At 44.2% G+C, this 26,753-nt stretch overlaps 1 protein-coding gene and 1 pseudogene across 1 annotated transcript in view; one reads left to right on the top strand and one right to left on the bottom strand.

The window, feature by feature from the left end:
• The window catches only part of CNTNAP2 (contactin associated protein 2), a 2,542,823-nt gene that overhangs the window by 756,286 nt on the left and 1,759,784 nt on the right, over positions 1-26,753 (bottom strand). The gene's annotated exons all lie outside the window — the stretch shown is intronic.
• LOC147688840 (uncharacterized) lies at positions 1,959-26,746 on the top strand (annotated as a pseudogene).

The following is a 26,753-nucleotide window of genomic DNA, read 5'->3' as shown; positions in this document are numbered from 1 at the left end:
GAGAACCGAGGAGACTGGACTGGGCATAAATCTTTGTCCTACAGGTACTGTTTGCTCTGTCACTGCCCTTTACTTGCTTTGACTTATCACTGCCCTTTACTTGCTTTGACTTATTTGCTTCATCAAATTAGCTGTACAAATGTCTTCTCTAAATACAGACCAGCCCACGCATGACAAACAGGGAGTACTGTGAAATGGTACCTTGGACAATTATTTTTCCAAACCATCCCCTGATATCGCAAGGGAGATGGCCCTGGCGGAGCGGCGGGCGGATCGACGCCGTTCCGTGGAAAGTATAAAAAATGGGTCAGTTCTATTGTCATCACTTCCCGCCACTGGTTTCATCGACACTGACACTGAATTAATAGTTAATGAGTCGATTAACTTACTGGATAGCCAGCCCTTGAAAGCGAACGTGGTTGTGCTCACACCAAATACTTTACCTAAGACAGACGCGAATGGGCCATCTTCAACTTCACATGCAAATAGTCTAAGTAGATTGAAGGGAGATGTTCTGCCTTAAGTGAAAATACCCCGTAATAGGGCTAAAAAACTGACTCCCCTCCAAAAAACCTATGGACCACCACCGAATAAAAAACAGCGGAAAAGGGGGGACCCGTTACAACCCAAGTTGAGCTGTCGTGATTTTGGTAAAAAGACGAACAATGTCGATAAGGAACCCAGTACTCCTCATATACATACTGAGGGGGACCATACATCATTACCATCTTCAGCCTTGTCGAATATTCCGACAGACAATGAGGACAGCATGGACACTAGTGTGGTTGTTAACGTACCAATTGAGAACAAGGGTTCTGTGACATTACTTGATATAGAGAGTTTGATTAAATCTTAGTCAGCAAGTATTTTGGAGAGGTTGATGGAGGTGGAATGTAGGCTGTGTAAAATTGAGCATGCACTGGGAAGCAAGGACGTTGTAACTAACACCGGTTCAAACAATGTAACCAATACGTTTCCAGATAATGCTTCAAAAAATACACCAACCCCAGCTCAACCACCCAAACCTACTCCTATCCCTATCTCTATCCCTCCCTCAATTACATCTACCTCCAAAGCTATGGGGAACACGGTGATAGCGACTGTCCAACACCACCCACCCCCTAAACCTCCCCAACAAAAAACTTCAGACCAACCATCGTCAAATGCTACAAACAAAACCATTGGTAACACATCCAATTCACTTTTGGGGAAACCAATAAGGGAGGCGGGGGAAACTAGACATGCCTGGGGGAAACCTAGAAGGACTCCTCTGCCTGAACTTCCACCAGAGGCAGTACCCTATGTGGTAGTCTTAACAGGGGCGCCTGTGCTTGGACAAAATAAGAGGGAGGGTTTCGCCCAATTAAAAAATAAGATTATGCATTGGCTGAGTATATATAGGCCAATTGCAAATCATATCAATGGAGAAATTGTCCATGTTCGCTGCCTTCAATGGTTGGGGGGTAGACCCAAAGACATCGATGGTGACGTGGTGGTGGTGAATTTTAGGGACCCTAACGCTGTCAATTTCATATTGAACTGGCAGATAGGTAGTTCTAATAATATAATAATCCCTAAACCACTAACATATTTCTATCCAAGGTCAGTGGTGTTTCCATCACAGCACCATCCGCCCCAGTATCAGCCATTACAGCATATACCCCAAACCCAGCCAAATAACCATCCTATTGCACAGAATGCTGGGAGCAATCAATATGCTTTGTATCCCCCTCTACTACAGAACGTAAACATTATGCATTATGTTCCATGTCCTGTGGTAGCCCCAGACTCTATGGGATGGAACTACGTATCGGCTAAAACTTACAACTCCCAGAAAGGAAGGATGGATAACCTAAAACCCTTCACACCTCTAGAAACCTTTAATAGGTATGACATCTTTAGCGGTCTAGACGATTGCGACTGATGCTATTTGATGCGGGGGTGAGGGGCTAGATACAATGAGTCTTGGTGATGTGGGCACTGACATTATGCCTGATGTACTGGTTAATACCGTGTCTTCTTGTGTGGGCAAAACTGTACCTCATGATGTAAATGTATCCCATGATGTAAACATTCCAGAAGAGCAGGTATTACCCACAACTATTTTGAGTAACAACTCATCACTAGAGGCAATACCCTTGGTAATTCAACCTGTCCTTCCCATTAATCATGAAGAGAGGCCTAGGGCTTTTTCTGAGAGGCCACTCGCTTCGAGATGCCGATCAAAATGGTCTGTTGGAATATAGCTGGAGTTGCTAAAAACTTGAGGGACCCGGAGTGGGCAAACTATATAGAGTCCTTTGACCTCTGTTTTTTTCAGGAAACCTGGGCAGTGGAGACGCCCCATAGGGTGGGCTACAAGACCTATGGGATTGGTGCGACACCTTCTAGAAGTGGACGGCCGTCAGGGGGTCTTTTGATGTGGGTGAAAATAAATCTAAGGGTAAAAATTGAGGAGATACCCACAAATTCTGTAGACATATTAGCTTTAAAGGTCACAGTTTGCAACGGGAAGAATTTATTTCTTGTAAATGTCTATAATAGGCCCCTACCTTCTTCAAGAGAATCACCAACCATTGCTAAATTAGATTGCTTCTTGAGTAGATTAGACCTCAGGGAGGATTTCGTTATCCTGGCTGGCGATTTAAACTGTAACTTCGAGCCAGTTTTGGGTCTTAGCGAGATCTTTGATGAGGAAGATCAGGCAAACAAAATCCCCATCCTGGAGAATGTTAAACCGGTTAAGTGTTCAACACTGGGTCTACAATTGATTAATTTATGTACGGAACACTCTCTTAGGGCTTGCAACGGACGTTTACCATCCGATAGCTCTAAGAAACCAACATTTACCAGGAATAATTATAAAAATAACCTAGATTTTGTGATTGCTTCTATTCCCCTCTGGCCACATCTCTTGGACCTTGAAGTAATGGAACGGTTTGAAAGCGATCATTTCCCCTTAAACTTGACGTTAGATGCCTCACTATTTAACGACATGGTTCAGCAACTTACATCTGAGGAAAGTGGTGCTGATAATTTTGAGATCCATATTAGCAACAACAGAAGATCTCTGAAATGGCCATTTATACTGGACCACAGTGACATCCTTAGTGAAATATACTCACTTCTTGCCGGTACTTTTGGTCCTCACTTAGCCGCAATGTTTGAGGATGAAACCAAAATGTCATTCCTCCCAATACACCAGAAATTTTTTGCTGACCTAAGTTCACTAGTCACCAAAATGCCAAAAAAAAACCAGCAGAAGATCCAGAATCTGTCCCATAGTAAGCCATGGTATGACAGATCCTGTAGAGAGGCAAAGAGGGATTTATTAATTGCAATAAAGACCAAATCTCCAATAGATGTAAAAAGAGCAAGGAGTAACTATAAATCTGTCCAAAGGGCCTCAAAGATAGCATGGGAGGAAGACAAATGGGCCGATTTGTTACTAGCCGCCAGATCACGTGATAATGTGGCTTTCTGGAGGCTGGTCGCAAATGGGAACCATGTAGGTAGGGTGGCCAAAGACGTTTTCTTGGATGAGCAAACTTGGGTCACCCATTTTACAAATTTATATAAAAAATATGATGACCCACATTTGAACACGAGTGCAACAAACCATGAACCCCCAGCAGACCATTTGATTTTTACTTTAGGGGAAACAGAGCTGGCAATAACACAAATCAAATCTGGGAAAGCCCCAGGTAAGGACAAAATCCCAGGGGACCTATACAAGCATGACCTAGGAGTAAGGGCACCTTATATTAATTACTTGTGCAATACATTTTCTTGCACTTTAGAATTCCCTGAAAGTTGGAAGGGAGCGGAAATTGTTTTAATTTTTAAAAAAGGAGATAGGATGGACCCATGTAATTATCGGCCAATAAGTCTAATGGACATCCTACAGAAAATGTACTCACAACACATTCTACTACGCGTGAGTAACTGGCTAGATGAAAATACAATTCTAACTAAATTCCAAGCCGGATTCAGACCAAAAGTCAGCACAATAGACCAAATCTTTAGATTCTGCTGCCTCTATTGGAAGTACGTAGTGATCAAAAGGTGCCATCTATATGTTGCCTTTGTTGATTTAAGGGCAGCATTTGATCTGGTGCCTCGCAATCTCTTATGGAAAACCTTGAGTGCAGCAGGCATGCCAAATAATCTTGTCGTTCAGATCAAAGAGTTACACGAAGGGAATTTTGCGAGAGTTAGATGGGGCCCAAATGGTGAATTAACTCAAAAAATACCCATCAAACGTGTAGTCCGGCAGGGCTGTGTCCTGGCTCCTACGCTCTTTTCCCTTTTTGTAAACGATATTCCCTCCTTTTTAGACAGATGTAAAAATTACTCTCCTAAACTGAACGGCGAAAAGGTGACATCCTTACTATTTGCTGATGATACCATTTTGATTTCCCAAACGAAAAATGGCTTACAGACATTATTAGACACCTTTAGTGAATATTGTAGCCAAAAGGGGTTGGAGATTAATGGTAAGAAGACCAAATGTATGGCCCTAAATCCGATTAAACCGGACAAGGGCTGTCTAACATTAAAAGGAGTAAAGCTGGAATCAGTGCCTCATTTTTCATATTTAGGGGTGACCCTGGATTCAAACTTTACTTGGAAAGCCCAAATGGATACAAGTAAATTAATCTTTGCTCAGAATGCTAAACCAATTCTTAGGGAGCAAAGCCTGAGCACCAGCAAAGCGGTGTCCCCAGTGATGGAACTATTTAAATTTAAGGTCCAATCATCAGTCCTCTATGGTGCTGAAATATGGGGTCCTGGGTCCAGGGAGACTTTTAGTGTTCTAGATAACAACGTTATGCGTAGTTTGGTAAGTGTCCCGAGAGGCACCCCACTAGTACCCTTGGAACTGGACCTAAACTTCAAAAGAACTGATCACCAAGTCCTGATTCGACCTTTAATGCTGTGGGTTAGATTATGGCATGTCCCTGAACTTCAAGATTACAGAGACGGGCTGAAGGAAATTATGATACTTGACAGTCAGACTACCACCCCATGGCTAAGGCACATTAAGACATGGTTGAATAATATAGGATTGAAACATTTTTGGGAGAACCCCGAGCAATTACCCGTCAATCCCAAACTAATCCTAAAAAGGGCCTTTTGGAGTTTCATATTAAATAGGACTGTAAATAACCCAACTAGTGGGACCTTAGTTGCAAAGTTCCTAAACTTTAAGGACGAACCCTTTTATGAGATTTTTATGGATGAAATAGAGCCCCCACTTGCCAAAACTTTATTTTTAAAATTTAGGTATGGAAATTTATTAATTAAAACTACTTTGGCTCGTTGGGCTAGGAACCGCGATTCATCGTCCCCAGTAATGGACGAAATTTGCCCTATGTGTGATCATAACCAGATTGAAAACGAGCAGCATATCCTCCTTTTCTGCCCTTTTTATGTCCAGGCAAGAAAGAGATGGATTAAACTAATATGCATACTTTTAGGCTTGAGGTCATGTTCACAGGCTCTGAGAATCCTAACAACAAACACATCTCAACAGATAACATTTAGTGTCAGTAGATTTTTACTTTCTATCTTTTATCAAAGAAAAAAAATGGGGCATCAATTGTAACTGAACTGATTGCTTGGAATTGACATGATGGTCCATTCTATGATTTAAGAATGTATGTTCCCGCTCAAATTTTCTTCCAACTTGAATTGTACTTTTTAACTAATGTGTTTTATGTTTTTATGTAGTGACATGTTTTTATTTACTAATGAAATGTAATGTAAAGTATGCATTGTTCTTTTATGGCATTTAAGCCGAAATAAAGAATTTGAAATGAAATGAAATGAAATCCACTCCCAGCACGAAAAATGCTGGTGGCTGCTAGAAGTAAAATTCCCATCTATTTCCCTGTTACCACTGAAGCGGGCAGGGAAACTTGAAAATATAGGTCCCATCAACAGGTAGAAGCATTTTTAGCTTTTTCCTGTGGGAGGGAGCCATGCTAACTTCCGCTGGAGAGAAGGATCTGGCTGGGGTCATGGGGGCATTAGGGCTTAACTAATTCACACAGGAGCCAAGGGGGAAGAAAAATAGGGACAGGGTAGCCCCCCACTCAACAAGTTTCAATAACAACAACCCTGTACCCAGGACGTTTATTATCACACAGTTGCTTTCACTGTTTTTAATTACACTGGAAAAGTGCAATGTCACAATCCAGTGCCACACCCCTTACACATTAAACATGAGTGTGTTATCTGTGTTTCGTCCAATTTTTTCAAATAAAAATAAGGGAGTCTCCTAGTGGAATTCAGAAAGACAGTCACACAGAGCACTGAATGATGTCTGCGACCTTAAAGCAGTACATCCACCCACACTTAATACCTGTGAAAAATGTGTGAAGAAAAGAATGACACCTCACGGGCGCAACACCCTCGGGGCGCAACAGCCTCGGGGCGGATGGCAGATGGTTACCAATTTATAAGCCCTTGCTCATCATAGGTAGTCATTCAATTCAGAAAACAAAAAGTGTCAAAAGGAAAACAAACTGAAAAGAAATGGTGCGAAACAGGAGCAATGGCATTCACTCCTCAACGTGACACAAGAAAAATTAATTAAAATCAACAGGCACACCTGTCATACACCTTTATTCTTAAATTAGGTGTGTTCTGATGAACTAAAACGGCTGGTAGCTTAATTTCGCATACCAATACCTGTGGACGAAACACAGACAATACACTCATGTTTAATGTGTAAGGGGTGTGGCACTGGATTGTGACATTGCGCTTTTCCAGTGTAATTAAAAACAGTGAAAGCAACTGTGTGATAATAAACATCCTGGGAACAGGGTTGTTGTTATTGAAAGGCATTAGGGCTTACCCTGAGGCTCCCAACAGTGATGAAGTTGGTGCCCTGGGTAGGCTTCAGAGCACCTAAACTTTTTTGGGCAGCATACTGAGGATGGGGTGCCCAAGGCTGAAATTGGCCCAGGGAGGGATGCTGTATCCCCCCTCCCCATTTGAAAAGGTGGGCGGCTCTGGGGGATGGGATACCACGGACCAAATTGGATCAGGAGTAGGGGCTGGGTACCCCTCTCCCTATATACAATATGGCTGGGCCCTTGGAGATAGGGTCCCCGGGGCCAAAATCAGTCCTGGGAGCAGGCTGCATCCCCCATAAATCCAGCAGTGGGCACCAGGGGGTGGTGTCCCTGTGGCCAAAATCAGCATGGGGAGGGGGTCTGCATGCCCCCTCCCAGGTTGGCTGCCTTTGAAGAGTTGACCACAGGGCCTCACCACAGGCCAAGCTCAATGGCCAACCCCAATATGTGCATGGCCAAAGGATTTGCGTGGTGTGTGGGGTTAGTTGCATATAGGGGGTTGGCTGCAGAGCCAGTCCGCAGTCCAGGACAGTGCATAGCGGCAGTTGGATTAATGTATAGTAATTAAATATTACTGTATGTTTAAAAAAAAAACTAGAAATGTACTGGAAAAACAAAGGTCATAAGTATGTTATAGCTAGGAAATAGAATTGAAGAAAACTTTGACATTCACAAAAAAAACAAAGGTTACAGGTACGTTGGGGTTAGGTTCAGATTTTGCACACACAAAACCATACAAATTCAGCAGCCATAGCTATACTTATCTAAATAAACTATAACTCATGCCCTAAGGTGAATATAACTCGTGCCCTTGCCATGCACTGCACATATTACATCAGTCATTGCATCTTCTATGGCTTCATTGATAATATCACTACATCATTTGCTGTAAAATTATTGATGAAAAAAACTGTGCTGATTCATTTTGAAGCAGGGAAGACTTTCGGACCATTTCCCAGGCCCGGGAAAGGGCCGGAATCCGGGGGCCTCTTTCACCCCACCCCTGTCCCCCAGGGCCACCACCTCCCGGGGCTAAAATTAATACATGTGTTGAAGTCCTCAGAAACCCCCCTCCATAGGTCCATAGGACCACCAGCTCCCCAGGCCCATCCTGATTCTAAAAAATCAGTCAATGGCTGTATAGGTCTGTTAGTGAATGAACGCTTAGCTGTATAGGTGAGTGTATGGCTGTGTAAGAGGGTGCATGAGTGGTTGACTTGATGTATGAGTAGCTGGTATTGTAGTGCATGGTTGTGCAAGTACCTCTCTCTATGAATGATTGCATCAGTGAATGGCTGTATGCTTGAGTGACTGTGTGTGTGTGATTATCTGTATCAGTGAATGTGTAACTGATTGAATGGGTCTATCATTGGTTGCATCACTGACTTTATGGATGAGTGACTGGGTTCAATAGAGTGAGTAAAGGTGAATGAGGGGAAGAATAAGAAACTGTATGGTGAGTGAGCGGTTGTGTGAGTAGCTATATGAATGAGTGAGTGTGTGAGTGGCTCTATGAATCAGTGAGTGGTTTTATGAGTACCTGTATGAGTGTGCAATGGGGTGTGTATGTGTGAGCAGTTGTTTGGGAGTATGGTGTGTGTATGAGGGATTTCATATTAATATGAGCAGTTGGCGAGTGGTTCTGTGGATGATGTCATCAGTGATGTCATTTGAGATGGCATCAGCGATGTCACTGACCATGTCATGGGTGATGTAATATGTGAGGTCATAAGCAGTGCATTGCAGGGGTGTAAGTTATAGTTAACTCAGGTACCATAACTGCTGAATTTCACTGGTTTTGTAAAGGGAAATCTGAGCCTAACTATAATGTCTCTGTAACCTTTATTTTTTCAGTGAATTATAGCCAGTAGGTAGATATAGTTAGGACCAACATTTCAATAGGAAAAACAATTTTTGTTTTGCCAATAAGTTTAGCACTGCTTCATGAATTTTCAAGACTGTTTAAAAACGTCCATGTGAGGTAGCAGACACGGGGGCGCCATTCTTACCCACTATAGAAGAACGAAATCAGCCAACGTCCTCCCCAAGCAGGAGTCGGACACCGAGGGTCGAGTTTTGGGACACCACCTCCTGGAGAATAGACACACCCACCTGTCATGTTTCCCCACAGCGAGGCGAGGAGGCGGAAGGAGGAGGAGCTGACCACTGAAAAAGGACCAAGATAGAGAAGGAGCGTTGTCAACCAGTGGAGGTGCCGAGGTGTACGCAGAGCACAGGCGGAGAAGACGGAGAACGAAGCGGAACACCAGAGGAGGAGGCAGACAATCATTGGAGCGAAGAGTAGTGGTGTTCACCGGAGGAGGCTGGAGAGCGGGTGCAACTCAGGAGAGTTGCGGCAGAGCTGGTGAGTGACGGTAGTTCCAGGGAAGGTGGGGTTGGGTACGAGGGTAGAGGGAGGAGGGTAGACTGCAGACACGAGTTACCAGAGAGGGAATTCCGCTAGCACTTGGGGCACGTCAGTTTCTTTAAACCGCACATTCCTGAAAACTTATTTCTGTTTCCCTTCCTTGCAAATCCCCACCCTGCTTTCTATCATCCTCCGCATGTGTAAGAAGACACATTTTTTTGTTGCATATGAAGAGATCGCCCTCAAAGTTAATTTACTCTGGTTAACTTCCGCTCATGGTAGATATTGTGAGCATCTTAAAGCCACTAGACATTACAGTTTTGGTGTAGGTGACGGGTAGTTTTGCATTCCACAATACGTATTAATACGATTAATGACGGCATCCTTCTTTCCTCTCTGCATGAGCCTCCGGGTGGAAGCCATCAAGACGGACGAGCCGACTCACAAACCGTCAAGCACCAAACTTGAGACGGACGAAACGGAACAAGCACTCCCCAACCCCCACCCAAAGCCCGAGAAGACGAATCGGGAAGAGGAGGAAGATCGAATGCCTGTAGTAAAACCTAAAACCTTGTCCTGTGACAATTAAAAACGACCCTTCCCACAGTCCACTTTTTGGTTCAGCTGCAGTGTTGAAAGTTTCAGGGTGATCCATTAGGCGGGGGTATTTAAAAAAGGAGGGTTCCAAAACCTGTTTTTCCCATGTTAGGTCTATGGGGCTTTTTAATTTTTTGAACACGACTACAGCCTAAAACGCTGAATGGAATTACATCAAATTTTTCAGAAAACTAGATGTTGGTTCAGAAAGCATGCTTTTTGTGATTTGGTGTACATTTAGGAGGTTCAGAGGTATTTAATAAAAAAACATATGGCTATCTCTGGACGTGAGTCCTTGCAGTGGACTCGTTGATACCACTTAAATTTGATTGGCTGCCAACACTTCAACCAGGAAGTGTTGACAGCTCCCACAAAAAATATGAAATAGGCCTTTAAGGGTGTCCCATAGGGACCCTGCACGGCTCAAAAAAGGATTTTCTGAAAGAAAATTCAGGGGATACAATCTAATCAACCCCCAGGTGGGCCAGATCCCATGGGCACATTGATACCCCAGGGACCACCACCTACCCAGGGCTTTGAGAACATAAAATATGGGGGAAGACCCGCATATCCTCCCTGCTGCTCTGGGGACCACCAGCTCCCTGGGGCTTATTTAACTCCCCCAAGACCCAGGGACCACCACCTCCACAGGGTTTTAAGTTGAAAGAATGCAGGGGGCTGCATGGGCCCCATCCTGCAGCACCAGGGGCCACTACCTCCCCAGAGCTTTAATTTTAAGTAATTCAGGGAGCTACCCGGACAACCCCCTGCAGCTCTGGGGATCACCACCTCCCCGGGGTGAAACTAAAGAAGGGAGGGGGGCTGCACGGCTCCCCTCCTGGAGCCGTAGATGGCCCTGAGGACCGCCACTTTCCAGGGCCAGCTCCTGCTATGTTCCAGAATGCCCCCCGATACATAGCTCTTGTCTATGGCTTGACAGGAGTTTTACCGTTCCTGCCAAGCCATAGCAAACTGTGCTCTGCTTTGAGCAAGCAAGAACGTTTTGCTCTTGCTTGCTCAAAGCAGAGCACAATTGCTTTGACACAGAGGGAGCTGCAGGATAGCAGGAGGTATGAGCTGGCAGGTACTGCGGGTGCCTTCAGTCTGCCCCAGTGGAGAGTGGTTGCCCGGGATGCACCCACTTTCAATGGCTATGCCCTGGGAGATGGGGACAGATTCGGCGTAGGGAGGGGGTCTGCGCAGAATGATGCACCTTCCTCAATTACTGAACCCGCTTTCCTGTCTTAGTCCCCCACTGTTAGCTATGTGCATCTCCCTCATCACTCAAAACAAGGATTCTTCCTCATATAATCCCAAGCACTGTCTGGCCGGTTCTTTTATCTAACTGCAAACTTTCTTCTGCCCATACCCCTTTAGTGTTTAAACTGTACATCTTCCTCATGTATCACACCAAACACTTGCTCATTGCTTCTTCCTCCCTCACTGCACTCATGGTCAGTACTGGGCTTTTCCCAACTGATTTTCTGCACAGCACTTCTCCTCACTCACGAATTACAAAGTCCTTCTCCTTCACGCACTTGAATTATGACGATCTACTCACTTATTCTGATATGTGAGGGGCTGATGGGGTATATTCCACTTGGATGTGCTATGGAAGAGAGTGTTCGTTGGTCCTGTTGTCTAGACTTGGACTTCCTCCTAAGAGATGGCAGTGAGAGAAGGTGAGGTAGTGGTCTTTACATAACATGTTCACCCCTGTCTGATGCCATGGGACATGCCTGAAGAAATTATTGATGGGACCTAAATGGACAGGGTTAGCTCTTTTGATGGCCTTAGAAGTTAGAAGTTGACTGACTGAACTGAGATGGACATATTGGTTCCTCTGACAGGCTGGCAATTATATAGGCATCTAATAGTCTGATAATACTGGGGGTCAGGCAGTCACATCACACGTCAGCCATACACACGATTGCCAGTCACAAAACAGCTCTGTGCTTCTGAAAGTGCAGTAAGGCTGTGTCAGAGTCAGCGACAAGCCAGAAAGGCTAATTGTGATGCTGCAGCATCCGTTGCATGTCATGCTTGTGCCTTGGAAAGGACGGCCTTTTCTTTGTCACACTGTTTTGTACACCATTTTCTATACAATTTCCCCAAAAACTATCTCACAACTTTGGCCTTAATGACATACCTTTGATTAAACTTTGCGGAGAAGTCAAAGCCTGAATGCACACAAGAACTCCACATTGTATAACCTATTTTGCATGATTAAAATCGATAGCGGTGTGGGAAGTCTACAGTGGAAAAAGGAACATGACTTTAAGGCTTTGAAGCCTGTAACTTTCATCACAATCTGAAGCTCTGCTTAAATTCACAGACACCCGAGGAAGCCCAGTTCACAGCGCGCATTACATATACATGTATCTTACTAAGAAAACTTGCAGATCCATCTCGATCAGCTCTACATGAGACACTCATCCCCATATCAAAGAAATGTCTCAGTTTTTTTAACATGGAACCCACACCTTAAATCAAAGCAGGCCAAATTATTAGAAAACAAACAAAGCTCTGATAAATTGACCGTCTGCAAAATACGGACGTTCGAGACAAATATTTAGACCAATGGAAATGGCACAGGTGAAAGCAAAACTTAAAAATGAAAACCACATTAAAATGACACATCCAATGTGACGTCACTTAAATAGAGCACCAAGATATGTACTCTCTCTGATCAACATCCACATAAAGGGAGGTTAAGCAGCCTTGTATTTGGTACTGGAGCCAACCTGTTGGTTCTGCAAATGTTTTCCTTGGCTAAGAGATGCAGCCATGCATGCCTGCTCATGGATAGTACAATACAAGAGAGCTGCCATATTTGTGCAAGAATGCACTATGGCCATTATGGACTAGTTTGGCTTTGTCAATGCTTGTGAAGCAATCCAACAACATTCGGCAAAGTTAAACCATTAACTTTCCATTGAAAGGTGGCAGCGGTGGTGGGGCATGATTCAGAACTGGGGTGAGGAGGGTGTTGAAGGGTCAGAGGGCACAGAGGCAGACACAGGGCTGCAGAACAGCGTGGAAGATGCAGAGGGGTCTATATAAAGTCTGATGGGATCTTCCATAAAATGTCATGGCTCTAGGTACAGTTCAGTCCACAAACAGCAACTTAAAAAGGCTAATAGCCAAATGCCGAAAGCACACACTTCTGAAGTGCCTGTGTGTGTTTTTAACACAACGAGGACCATACCTCTCTCTGAGAACCAGTGTGTGTCTGCGTATGTTTAACACACCCAGTGAGGGGCAGACCTGTCTGTGAGGACAAGCCCACCGCTTGGATCGGCCCGTAGCATGTTTAAGTTCTTTCAAATGAGTGCATCAAAAACTATAAGTGCATTTATATTTGCTTCTGTTCACTGTTGAACTACCCCAGTAGGCTGACAAACATGGAGGTTGAATAGGGGAAACGGCCATTACAACGAAGCCTTTGCAACGAAATCGTTAACCACGCATGCAGTACAACGCATGCGTGGTTAACACGAAAGCCTTTACCACGCATACCTTTACTACGAGGTTTGTAGTAAAGGTATATGTGGTAAAGGTAAAAAGTAAAAAAAGGGGGGCTTGGGGGGGTCTCCCCCCCAAAAAAGAAACTCACCTGAAGTCACGTCGGGTATCAGCGTCGTTTAAGAGAAAACGGAAAATAAACTTCCGCTTTCTCTTAACGACGTATGACGTCACCACGCTAGTAATTGTGGTAAATGTTATGCCTGGTAAACGAATTCCGTTGTAACGCATGCGTGGTAAAGGCATGCGTTGCAACGGAATTTGTTGTAACGTCATATATTCGTTGAATAGTTAATACACTGTTCATTGCGGTCAATGGCGAGTCCTTGTATATTTAGATGTGATGTGTGTGTTTTTGTTTGTTTGTTTATTTGTTGATGGCATAAGGTCTATGCCAGACTAGTACTTATGTCTGCAGGAAAGACCTACAAGACTCCAGGCAACAAGATTCTCCAGTTCTGTTAATTGCTACAATGTGCAGCGTAACTTTAGTTTGATAAAAAGCCTGCTAACTAGACCCTGTGCTTTTGGATTCTTCACTCTGTCAATAAAATGCACACGTTATATCATTTTATTAAGCATAGTCTTGTGTTGGCAAAGCCAGCTTGATATTTCTCCTCAGAGAGGTCAAGAGGGTTCTTTAACGTTGTCTGTAAAATTATGTTTTAGAGCTCCAAGGAGATGTATGTCACACTGCAAGTGACGGATCATTGTCTGAAGACAGCTGCATTTGTCCTTATAATGCTTTTCATAAAACTCTGCATAAATCTTTCTCTTTGCCTTCCTCTACTCATGGCAATATTGGAAAGTATATTTTCTCTCATGTGTATATTGGTCAAGTGTTCACCAGCTAAGATTTCTGTTGAAAATAGGCCTTTTTGCATGGTTATCTCCAAACGTTTTGCTTCTTCCTCCTATTTTTCCTGACTAGTTTTTGTTGGCTTTAGGACTCTGGGCACTTTACCACTGCTAATCAGTGCTAAATTTCATATCCTCACTGTGTAAATTGTCATTATGAATGGTTAGCCGTGATTGGCATATTTGATTTACTGGTAAGTCCCTAGTACAGTGCACTGTGTGTGCCCAGGGCCTGTAAAGAAAATGCTACTAGTGAACCTGCATACACTGATTGTGTCATTTACATAAGTAGTCCTGTAAATGTGTCTCAGACCTGACACTATAGTGTCTGCGTACAGTTTTACTTGCCATGTCGACCTGGCAAGTACACCCATTTGGCAGGCCCTAACCTTCCCTTTTCTTACATGTGAGGCACCCCTCAGGAAGGCCCAAGGTACCCCCATGGGCAGGGTGCAGTGTTTGTGAAAGGTAAGACCTGTGCTGGTGTGTGTGACATGTCCTGATTGTGAAATACAGTGTATTTCGTTTTTCACTATTGAAAGGCTATCTGTCCCATAGGCTAACATGGGAGTTACTTTGTGACATCTTACAAGTATAACTTTCCATTGAGACCAGATAGAAAAATGAAGTGTAGGCTCACTGAAATCAGAAATTAATAACACATCTTTTAGTAAAGATGATTTTTAAATTGTGTGTTTGAAGATATCCTTTTTAGAAAGTAGGTATTTGCTTGTTTAAATGTTCTATGTGCCTCTGCCTGTTTGTGGATTGACTATCGGGTTTTTGAGTGACAGGGGCTGGGGATAAGGATTGACTGTAGACAGCCACTGGGGGTTTGAGGTGTGCCTGGTCCTTACTGGATGACCCAGAGCTGAGCTGAATAGACCTTGGCTGCATTTAAAGTAGTGGGAGGAGTTTCCCTTTCACCTGAATAGGGTCCATCTCCTATGCGCAATGCTGTCTGCACCCCTTCTGGTCATACTGCACCAGTGTGAGCAGAAATGATTTTGACTGGGCTCAGAGACCCTTGTACACAGAAGAACAAAGATAAAATGGGTTATAAGTAGTGGACCTTAAACCCCAGGAATTTAGATCACTTCTGGACTCAAGAGGAACCCTTGACAAGGAGAGGAGCTGGAGAGCTGTGAGGAGGAGTACAGCCCCTTTGCTGTGTGCTGTGTGGGGTTGGCCTTCGGTTGCTGCTTCTGCCAAGGAAGGACAAATACTGGAACTTTGCTGAGGAACAACCTGCTAGAAGAAGAATCTCCAATGGCTTGTGTGTGCTGGCCTCCTGTCTGAAGTCTCAGGGAAACATAGACTTCACCATCAGCTCCCCTGAACTCCATTGCTGGGAGTTCTGACCTGCCAGGAGGTGCCTGTTCCCGTTTTGGGCCTCTGGAGCTGTAATGCCACGACCTGCACTGAGGCCAGGGACATCGCTTATGAAGTGCATGACGCTCTGCCCTGCCTGCACTGCAGTTCTGAAGCAATTCGATGTCTGCTGTTATGCCTTCCTGATGCCAGCGCTCACATCAACATCATTACCGCAAGTGCCTGCACCCAGTTATCACAGTGCCGATAACTGCTGAGGGTGACTTCATGAACTCGCCGACTTCGCATTGCTTCACCATAATTGATGCCTCACCACCAATGAAACCAACTTCCCCTGTCCTGGATTCAACATGTCACCTCCTCGCAGACACGATGCCTTGCCTCCACCGTGGCAGCCATGGAGCTCACCTCGACCTCGGCACCAACGCGTCACCACAATAACGCCTTGCATCGTCATCGACTTTATTTCCAAGGTATTGTTTGATTAGGTGTACGTGTGACTCCGTGTCTGACGCTGCACACCGCATGTCAGCGCCGTATTTTAAATTTATTGTGGTCACAACTACGTAATAGCCCCAGTAGGAGCTATTAGTTTTCTACAAGCTTTATTTTGGAAAAAACGTTTTTTAAGTGCTATCTCACGACATGTTTTTTGGATTTTTATGGTTTTGGTATTGTTGAGTTTAGATAAAGATACTTTATTTTTCTAAAGCGATGTGGTCCGTTTATGGTGTTTTCACTATATTACTATGTTTTGTGAGTACAAATACTTTACACGTAGACTATCTGCTCATACCAAGCTATCAAGGGGGGGAGCAGGGATTATCTAGAGTGTGTATTCCCCTTACCCTGACTAGAAGCAAGGGCCCCTACTCGGACAAAGGTGCATACCTCTGCCAATTAGAGACCCCCAGTTCTAACATTTTACTTCCATGAACCAGGTTGCCTCCCAGCAGAACAATAGTTAAAATACTTTAAAAATCCATACACGATCTCTTGTATTCCAGAACATCAAAGATACTGGAAGATATTTAGACAACAATAAAGGTTTCCAGATCTTTTAAAACTGAATAAGGTTTATGAGAGCTCACATCTTGGTTGTACTCACATTTCTTGAGCATGGCCCCTAAACTGAGATCCTCTGGACTCTTTACAATCCACTTAAAATGTGATTTGGATCAATCCGGAAGCCTTGACTGTTTCACAAGGGCTTTGAGCTATTAACAAAAGCTCAAGACTGACAGCCAGTTTGAAAGATCAACCTTTGAAATAATCAATCGCACAACAATCAGATGGGTATGCCTGTAAATATATTTATTGCTGAGAAGGTATTAGATAAGTTCTCGGGGAGCTTGAGCGTCGACAGTTGTGAATGTAGAGTTGATGACAAATACGTAGATGGGCAGTCAGTATGGATGAATTGTTTAAGAAGAGGCTGTCCATTAATCAAATAGGTTACATTAAGATCAGATGTGCATTAATGACCCCCCCCCAGACATAATGAATTCAAATAAGTTTGACTCCTTACTAAACAGGAATAGCACATCATGAAATATCACTAGGGGAATTATAGGTTTCAAGAGTAGCAGGAGTTAAGAAATTGTTCTATTTTGTGGGGTATTTTTTAGAAAGGTGCTCTAGGAGATAAAGAGAGTGGCTGAGGAGCAGTAGATGCCATCTCCCGACACAGTGTTATACACTAATGTTGGATAAGTTCTTATACATTTCAGAAAAGTATCTGCCTGTCTTCACCAGTGTAAACAAGTCTCTTGTACTCATAGATAACGCACAATCTGCATTTCGAGCACATTTTCCAACCTATTGTTAGGGAAAAAGAATGTTCTTTGTCACCCTGCACTAGCACTTGTTTTTCACAATTGCCATCCCTGCCCCTTTGCCTTTTCCGTCGTACTAAGATCTGGAGGGAAGATCATGCACCTTCATTATTGTCCCAGGTTGCGGCCAACTTGAGTCATTCAAATCAGTATAAAAAAAAACGCCACTTCTGTAATATCTTTTCCCACATAAACTGATGTTAAACCTAGTGCTCTCAGAAGGGTAGCCCGAAAAGACTGTTCAAATATCCTGGCTTCCCGACTAAAATTACCAAGACACTTGATACGTATTGAAGCACTAACAAAAAGACACTTCACACATATTATAGCTAACCCTGGGCGTAGTTCGTGTAGTATCGCTAAACATAGCTACGCGAAGTACACTTCGCAGTACGCAAGCTACGCGAATTGTGTAGTACAGTAGAGAAAATGCTGTTCGCACTGGTTTCACAGTGCCGGATGCTTGTCCACACTGTGCAATCATTGCAAACAGCATCTTGCGCAGTGCAAGCAGTGGTTTTCTGCTGCTCGATTAGATTTGTACTAGAGCGGCAGCTTTTTCAACGCAGACTGGTAGTTTCTCATCACGAGCGGTCATGAGCATACGCGACCACTCGCATTGAGAAACCTGACCTCCCCACTTTCAGAATCTCGCCGGGAGGTATATTTTCCACACTCGCAATCGGCAACTTAATGTTGCTGATCGCGAATGAGGAAAAAGTCTCGCCGGGATGTTGATTTTGCTCGCTGATGGTCAACAACTTGACGTTGAGGACTGCAAGCAAGCAAAAAATGCCCGCTATGCTACGTGTTTTTGCAAAGTGCTACGCGAAATCCGCGTAGCGCATAGTAGCGCAAACTACGCAGGCTTCTCGAGCGTAGCGTAGTCCTACACCCAGGGTTAATTATAGCACTAACAAAAATACACTTCACACGTATTATAGCAATAACAAAAAGACAGTTTACATGTATTATAGCACTAACAAAAATACACTGTACACGTATTATGGTTTGCTCCTGAAATCTTTTAGTTCCCTTTCTCGCTGATCTACGACCTATGGTATAAGTCTTGAAATACAGTGATTATTGCTCAGGAAGACAAAATAACCATTACAAAACAATTGTTTGGGAGAAAACAGTAATATAATTGACAAAACAAAATTGTCTGATATCAGCAAGAACTGTGTGAATTTGGGAGAGTTATTAGAATATCTCAGTATTATATTGGTCTTTTAAAAAAAATGCACATCAAAAGTAACAACATTTCAATTTATGTTCAACTATTGTGGAAATAATTGCTTGGACTTATTAGGAAGAACAGCAAGTAAAAGACATTGCTACAATGCCCAATGACCGTCCTACCAGAGTACAAATGTACCTACACGAATCTACACCATAATATTTGAAAAAACTGAACAATACAAATATGTTCACCACCTGGTGCATGACCCACTTACCAGGCAAGACCCCTCATTTACTACCTTAATGAGCACCTATCTGGAACAATGTCAGAATTGTGACAGGGGGCAAGACAAGCCACTGGGCGAGTGGTCAAACAGTGGTAGTCTCACAGTGGCCTCATTGTACCACAGTGGTGCATTCATGCATTCAAATCCTCTGGGTATCTTACTGAGAAATTAAATGTACATGGCACCAACCAGTGGAAGCCCTGCTGAGCCACTAATCTGAGTTTGAATACGGTGGTCCTGATTCTCCGATGATGTAAAACTTTACCCTCAAGGGGCTAAAGCAAGAACAGTCTCTGGGTAACACTGTGCACTTGTATCTGACCTCTATTCCACAATCACCCTACTTGGCTCCAATTTAGACTGTCAGACTAGATTAGCATGGAGGTACCCAGGACAACTGGTCCCTGTTACCCTGAAAACCAAGACAGTGTTCTAGGAGAGTCTAAACTCAAGTTTTCCTCTTCAGAGTCATTCATTACACGTACTGGTCCCTGTTTAAATTGTTTAAGGGCGGCTTTTGACCCAAACAAACCGTTGTAGGTGTGCTCAAGTACTATGTGCTCTACTATATACTATTTGCTGTAACACTTTTTGCCCTAAGTAGGATGGGTATGCCCCGACGCGGGTCCCTTGCTCACAGGGGCGGCTGGTGACATTTGAAAGTGGTGAGGCGTAAACTAATTTACATATTGCACCGCAGCGATCGAGCGCAGCGAGCGAGCCCGAACCACCTTGCATCCATCCATACATCATTCATGCATCCACCCATCTATCCACCCACCCACCCTGCATCCATACATCATTCATTCATGCATCCACCCATCCATCCATCATGCATCCACCCATCATGCATGCATGCATCCATACATAATTCAAACATCCACCCATACATCCACCCACCCATCCTGCATCCATACATCATTCATTCATACACCCACCCATCCACCCATCCATCCATCATGCATCCACCCATCATGCATGCATCCATGCATTCACCCATTTATCCACCTACCCTGCATACATCATTCATTCATGCATCCACCCATGCATCCATCATGCATCCGCCCATCATGCATGCATGCATCCATACATCATTCATGCATCCACCCATCCATCCACCCAACCATCCTGCATCCATACATCATTCATTCATGCACCCACCCATCCATCCATCCACCCATCCATCCATCATGCATCCACCCATCATGCATGCATCCATCCACACATCATTCATGCATCCACCCATCCATCCACCCACCCATCCTGCATCCATACATCATTCATTCTTGCACCCACCCACCCATCCATCCATCCTTCCACCCATCCATCCATCATGCATCTACCCATCATGCAAGCATCCATCCATACATCATTCATGCATCCATCCATCCATCCACCCATCCATCCATCATTCATGCACCCACCCATCCACCCATCCATCCATCATGCATCAACCCATCATGCATGCATCCATGCATCCATCCATACATCCATACATCATTCATGCATCCACCCATCCATCCACCCACCCACCCTGCATCCGTCATTCATGCATCCATGCACCCATCAGGCATGCATTCATCCATGCACCCATCCACCCACCCATCCACTGAACAATCATTAATGCACCCACCCTGCATCCATCCATCATTCATATATTTTTATGACCATATAAAAATAAATTATGGACTCTAACAAGACTTTAGGATCGATGTTGAAGGATGTGCCAGTTTACATATTACATCACCCCTACCTTTTTATGCTGGAAACCTTCTACCGCCCATGTATTTGCCATCCTGTAAGCCCTAGGTATGTACTATACAAATTCACATACAAACATATACCAACATGCATGCAATAATAAATGCATATATCATGCTATTCCGCCTCTACTGTTTGTTAACATTTTGAAATTGTATAACCTTAGTTCAAAGAGTACATTATATTTGTGGTGACAGTTGTTAACTCATTTTCTAGAAAATGTTTATAAAATGAAATCTGTTGAAGGCTGTTGTTGCAACTATCAAAAAAGAAATTCTGAGAATTTTTACATTTCCAAAAGCCCATGCCGTGAAATAAACGGGTGACCTGGAATAGACGCACACATTTCTGCAGCTGATGCTTTAACACACTGAACTATCTCAAGTCATTTGTGCAAGCTAGTTTACTGGAACACCGAAAAACACACACTCTTACCTTGCTGCCGGTCCCGCACACGTCACAGGTTCACAGCGCCCCTGGCCAATCCTGGCGCCAGGGGCACAGGTACCCTCTCGCCCGCAACACGCCCATTAGGGCTCCTGATGGGCATGCGCAACGCCGCCAAAACACAAGTCCGCATGTGTGGGCACGGGTAAAAATTCACCCTCCGTCCCCACGCATGCGTAATTGTGTTGCCGTCTGTACAATCATGTCAATGAATCAACATGACGCCCGCCCGGCGGTCTGACGTCATGTTGATTCATTGACATGATTGTCATGAGGGAGCTGCGGGCGGCGTCGGGCAGGGGGAGCTACGCCTCCACGCCCCAATGGAAGAACCGCGCCTGCTTGCTCACTGTGCCACTGGATTCAATCGAGGAAGAGGTGTGGTGCCGCAACCACCAGCATTCCTTCCATCATTTGTTTGCTGTAACATTTTTCGCCTTAAGTGGGATGTGTATGCCCAGACGTGGGTCCCTTGCTCACTGTGCCACTGGATTCAAGCTAGCCTGGCTGATGAAGGGTGACATACCCTAAAACCGGTCTCAGGATGCTTGTTTCCGGTCCAGAGAGGACCTGGCCTGGCAGTTCTGTCTGGACTGATCCCATGGGGCACAGGGTCAAGACTGATTTGCATATGGCTGGGTCCAAACTAGGGTGGCGTAGTGGGCAAAAGAACGATGGATTTAACCCAGACATTTTGACTGGGGGAGAATGTTTGCATTTTCAGCATTCCGTCCATCATTTGTTTGCTGTAACTACTATATACCCTGGCAGAGACTGCCTGACCTTACATACAGACCGGAGGTCCAGCTATTCAGAACTGGAGGCTGTTATTAACACTGTTATTAAACCATCAGTGTCTCTTACGGTTCTCAAGGATACTTCCTGTCCCTCTTGCCTTGTCACCCCCCTTATAGTTTACGCTACCTCCCTTATTGTTTCTACTGTGATAGTCCTCGATAATACACCAATATTAATATTTGATATTCAGATTTACTATGTCTTAATTTCTGAGCATTGCCAATTAGAATGGTTACAAAAAATATAGATGCAGCAAGTGAGGGGGAGGAAAGCATTGGAACCACTGCGGGCAGAACCTGGAGTGATAGAGTACCGCATCAGTGACCGATGAAGAGGACTAGTGAGGAGAAACTAAGACAGAGCTAGACTCTTATAGGAGATATTGGAGAATCAAAACAAACCAACATAGTAGGAAGAGGAGGAAACCGAAGAGAAAGCAGGAGATTTGGCGTGGGTGTGAAGGAGGTGGTAAGAGGGTCTCTTCCACATTGGGATGTCTAAAGGAACAGAAAAAACAAATATTTCAAAGCAAACAAACCAGCAAGTTAAATCTACAATATTATTCCTAAGTGTAAAAGATTCACCAACCTATTTAAAACCGAAATGCATCTAAAATACAATAAAACTAGGGACCACTGGGATTTATTGATAGCTTGGACTTTATTTTGTGAAAGTCTGGTTGCCAGTATTAGTACAAGGAACATGTATGTGCACGTTTTTGAAAGGCAACACTAAGCAGAGTATTCACAGACCCCTAAAGCATGATCGCATGTACACGCTTGTGTCATGGGATACTTCTTTGAGAACCAAAACTGTCAATCTTGCATGTTTGTAATTAAAAAGCAATGTCTCACTTGAATAGTTAATTACGGATTGTAGATTTATTGGTCATGCCCTGTTAGTCGATGGAGGAGGATACATTGCCAGGCTTGCAGATTGTACAATGCAATAAATATCGAGCCACGGGCTGGATATTCACTCGCTTTCAAGACTACAAAGGTTTCAGACCAAGGCCGCCTCTCTGATTAATACTTGGACTGCAAGGACCCCATCATGCCACAGCTAAGGTCTCTCCACTGGCTTGCGATAAATGAAAGATCACTACACAAAACTCTCTACATCATCAAAGCATGCAGCTCCATGAGGTTGATCACAGCTTTCAGACCTGCTTTCGTCTCATGAATCATCTAAAATTCTAAGGTCAGCAAACCACGACCTACTCAACATGACACACAAGAGGCAAGTAAATTGGTGGAGGAACTGAACAGATACAAGGCTTTCATATTGCGTCCATTGGTGCAGCAGGTGCAGCTGCACCATGGCCTACAGGCCTGGCGGGCCCACTTAACTCTGATTATTTCTGTATTTCACAGTTGAAACAGCAGTCCTTTACTTCCCTGGGGCCCATGACACTGTTTTACGCCACTGCACCACAGCTAAACGACAAAAATGTCTTCCACAAAATCGGAAGGATCCTGAACACCAGGGGCCTTATTTATGAAGGTCTTGCGCCACCAGTGCGTCACTTTTAAAATGGGAAAAAGAGACGTACCAGTGGCGCAAGGGCTTCATAAATGAGGCCCCAAGCCTTTACTTAGACTTAAACCCAACATTCAGAAGTGTTCCATATATTATGTGTAGTTCTTGGATTGAACTTGGTTTCATCTACCTTGGCCATCATCTCAATTACCACTGCTAACAGTTTGACATGACTTTGTGGATCGTGGGCTCATCAGCACACAAGGAGAAGGAGGCAGACTCATACTAAGGTTTCCAACTTCAGCTGTTCGACTTTCTGGTTGCTTTTATCACCATTATTGTTATTCTTTCCTTCCCACTATTGTACCTCTTTGGATAGGAAGTGACGCTTCACAAACACTCAAATTAATAAAAAAAACATTTTTAATTAAGAAAGGCAGGGTTTTTCTAAAAATAAAGGCAAATTAGTCCTGCAAAAAGCAGCAAGTTATTTTCTAGATTGAGGAATATAATGGTACATTTCGATATTTCATTAGGTTTAGAATAACATGTATCTTCACGGGAAAAATCATTTTCCTCATGAATGAATGAATGAAGTGGAATTTGTAACGCGCAACTATGCCCAATGGGCGTCAAGGCGCCTAACTCAAACAACTAGCTGAGGGCAATCAGATACAGGAGCTTACTGATATGCTTTAATGAAACACCAGGTTTTCAACGCTTTCCTGAAGAGATCAAGTGAAGGCTGTGATTTGATCTCCAGGGGAAGTGTGTTCCATAACTGGGGTGCCAGAATGGAGAAGGCCTTGCTCCCCCATATAGCCTTCTTAGTGCGTGGGACTACCAGTTGGTTTAGCTCTAGAGAGCGCAAACATCTGTTCGGGACATACCTAGTGAGCAAGGATCCAGGGGCATCAGCCGGGCCTGCCATCAGGGCACTGTACGTGAGGCAGAGAAGTTTGAACGAAACTCTGGAGGGAATAGGGAGCCAATGGAGATTCTTCCTAGCCAAGGTCGCAGAGGACAGCTAAGGCAGGGCCAAAACAAAACGCGCTGCCGCATTCTGTACAACCTGCAGGCGCTGCAGAAGGCCCTTGTTGGCCCCGGCATAGAGTGAATTACAATAGTCGAGCCTTGAGCCAACAAGAGCGATCACAACCTGCTTACGAGCCTGTGGGGAGAGATAGTGGACGATTCTTTTCAGAGTCCTGATGACACCCCAGTAGGTGGCCACCGTCCTATTGACCTGAAGTTCCATGGAGAGCCGGGTGTCAAAGATGACGCCTAGGTTCCTAGCAGATTGTGTAGGAGTGGGGCAGATACCTAAAGATGGAGGCCACCACTCACCTGACCACATGCCCTGGTCTTTGCCAAAGACCAGGACCTCTGTCTTGTCACCGTTCAACTTTAGGGAGTTGAAAATCGTCCACTCTGCAACAAGTTGCATGCAGGACCTAAAGTTGGACGCAGTGATATTCACAGAGTGGGTCAGGGACACCATAATCTGCGTGTCGTCGGTGTACGACACTACCTCCATCCCCTGAGATCTTACTAGTTTTGCAAGGGGGGCCACGTAGATATTAAACAGGGTCGGACTCAATGCCGACCCCTGTGGCACCCCACATTGCAAAGACTTAGCAGGGGAGAGGTAATCTCCAAGCATTACACGCTGCTCTCGTTGCTGTAGAAAAGAGTTCAGGAGACTGAGGGCCGGACCTGCTACCCCTGCCTCCCTTAACCTGGATGTTAAAGTACAGGGAGACAGGGTATCGAATGCTGCTGTAAGGTCCAGCAGTACTAGCACGGTGGTTTGACCCAGATCTACTTTCTGGCGGATATTATCCGCAACTTTAGTCAAAGCAGACTCCGTGCTATGAAGCTTTCTAAAGCCATGTTGGGACCCATCCAAAAACCCTGAAGCATCCAGGAAGTTGGAAAGATGACAATTCAAATGGGCCTCCAACATCTTAGCAGGGGCCGGCAGCAGGGATATTGGTCTAAAGTTCTTCAATAGACCAGGATCCAGGGTAGGCTTTTTAAGAAGAGGTTTTACAATGGCCCTCTTCCATGCTGCCGGGAAAATACCTTGCTCCAATGCTCCATTCATTATTTCCAGCATCGGAGGAAGAATGATATCCCTACAGTCCTTTAGTATTTTCAAAGGAACCGGGTCCAGAGGAGAAGCTGATTTCGTTTTATCTAGGAGGAGATTGAGTTCCTCCAGGGAGAGTGTAGGGAAATGGTTAAGGGCCTGAGGAGCATCCACGTCCCAAGATTCCAGATGTTTAACTCGAGAGGAGTCCTCCTCACTCAAAGAGTTCCTCTGTGATTGTAGAGCTAGATAGATATCATCTATTTTTTTATAGAAGAAATCTGAAATGTTGTTACATAGCTCCTGTGAAACAACCACGGGGTGGGTCGGGTGCCTGGAGAGAGCATAGGGAGTCCACGATCTTAAAGAGCTCTTTAGATGACGTAAGAGAACAGGTCAAGTTAGTAAAGTAATCCTGTTTCTCCTTAATAACTCTGCTTTTATATTCTCGTAACAGGCCCTTGTAAACTTCTCGATCTTTAGGATCCCAAGATTTGCGCCATCCTCGTTCCTTCTTTCTGCATTTTTGTCTGAGAAGCCTCAATGCATCCGTAAACCAAGGGGCTGTTGGCTTATGTCGCGCCACAAATTTGAGTGAGGAGGGGGCTAACTCATCTACTGCTTTGGTAATAGAGTCAGTGAGCTCTTGAGCCGCCTCATCCACCATCCGCTGGGATGTGATATTAGTGTTTTGGATAAAAGGGGCCAGAGCCTCATTCGTAAGATTCCTGAAGCTTCTTTTGAGACATTTCTTGTTAGTACCCAAGTTACCCTCCAGACAAGGAATGTCTAAGGACAGTAGAAGTGAAGAGAAATATATTGAAGATACAAAGTGTTTTTGCATCTCTCATTTGAAATGTTCAAGCGGAGAATTACACTCAATGAAAACTACAGTTTTGGTAGGTTACTGTGCATTCTAATATTTGGTTTTGTGAACCACCCAAAAATATGTACATCTACGCAATTCATAACTGTGTAGGTCTACGATGCATAGATTTACACTTCCTTTAGAGATTCGGACCAAGCTCTAACACGTGTATTCCAAATAATATAGTGTGATCATTGGGCAACCATGGCATTAATAATCTATAAGGGCAGTGTCAAGAATCCCATAAGACTACCTACAACACCAGCTTTGGTAACCTACATTTCTGGTGTCTCCTATTAAAGCTCATGCTGAAACACCAGTGTCAGATACAATATCTGGGATCCTAAATTATTGGCAACAAAAACATGCAGAAATTTCTGTTAAAGCAATTTCGCGGACAGATAAGGAAAAACAAAATGGGCTTTTTGCAAGGGACAAACATGCCTGTGTATAACTTCCTT

Source organism: Lissotriton vulgaris, chromosome 10 (assembly GCF_964263255.1).
Source record: "Lissotriton vulgaris chromosome 10, aLisVul1.2, whole genome shotgun sequence".
Lineage (NCBI taxonomy): Eukaryota > Metazoa > Chordata > Amphibia > Caudata > Salamandridae > Lissotriton > Lissotriton vulgaris.
The sequence above is the reverse complement of the archived record's forward strand: the minus strand, read 5'-3'. Positions and strand labels throughout refer to the sequence as shown.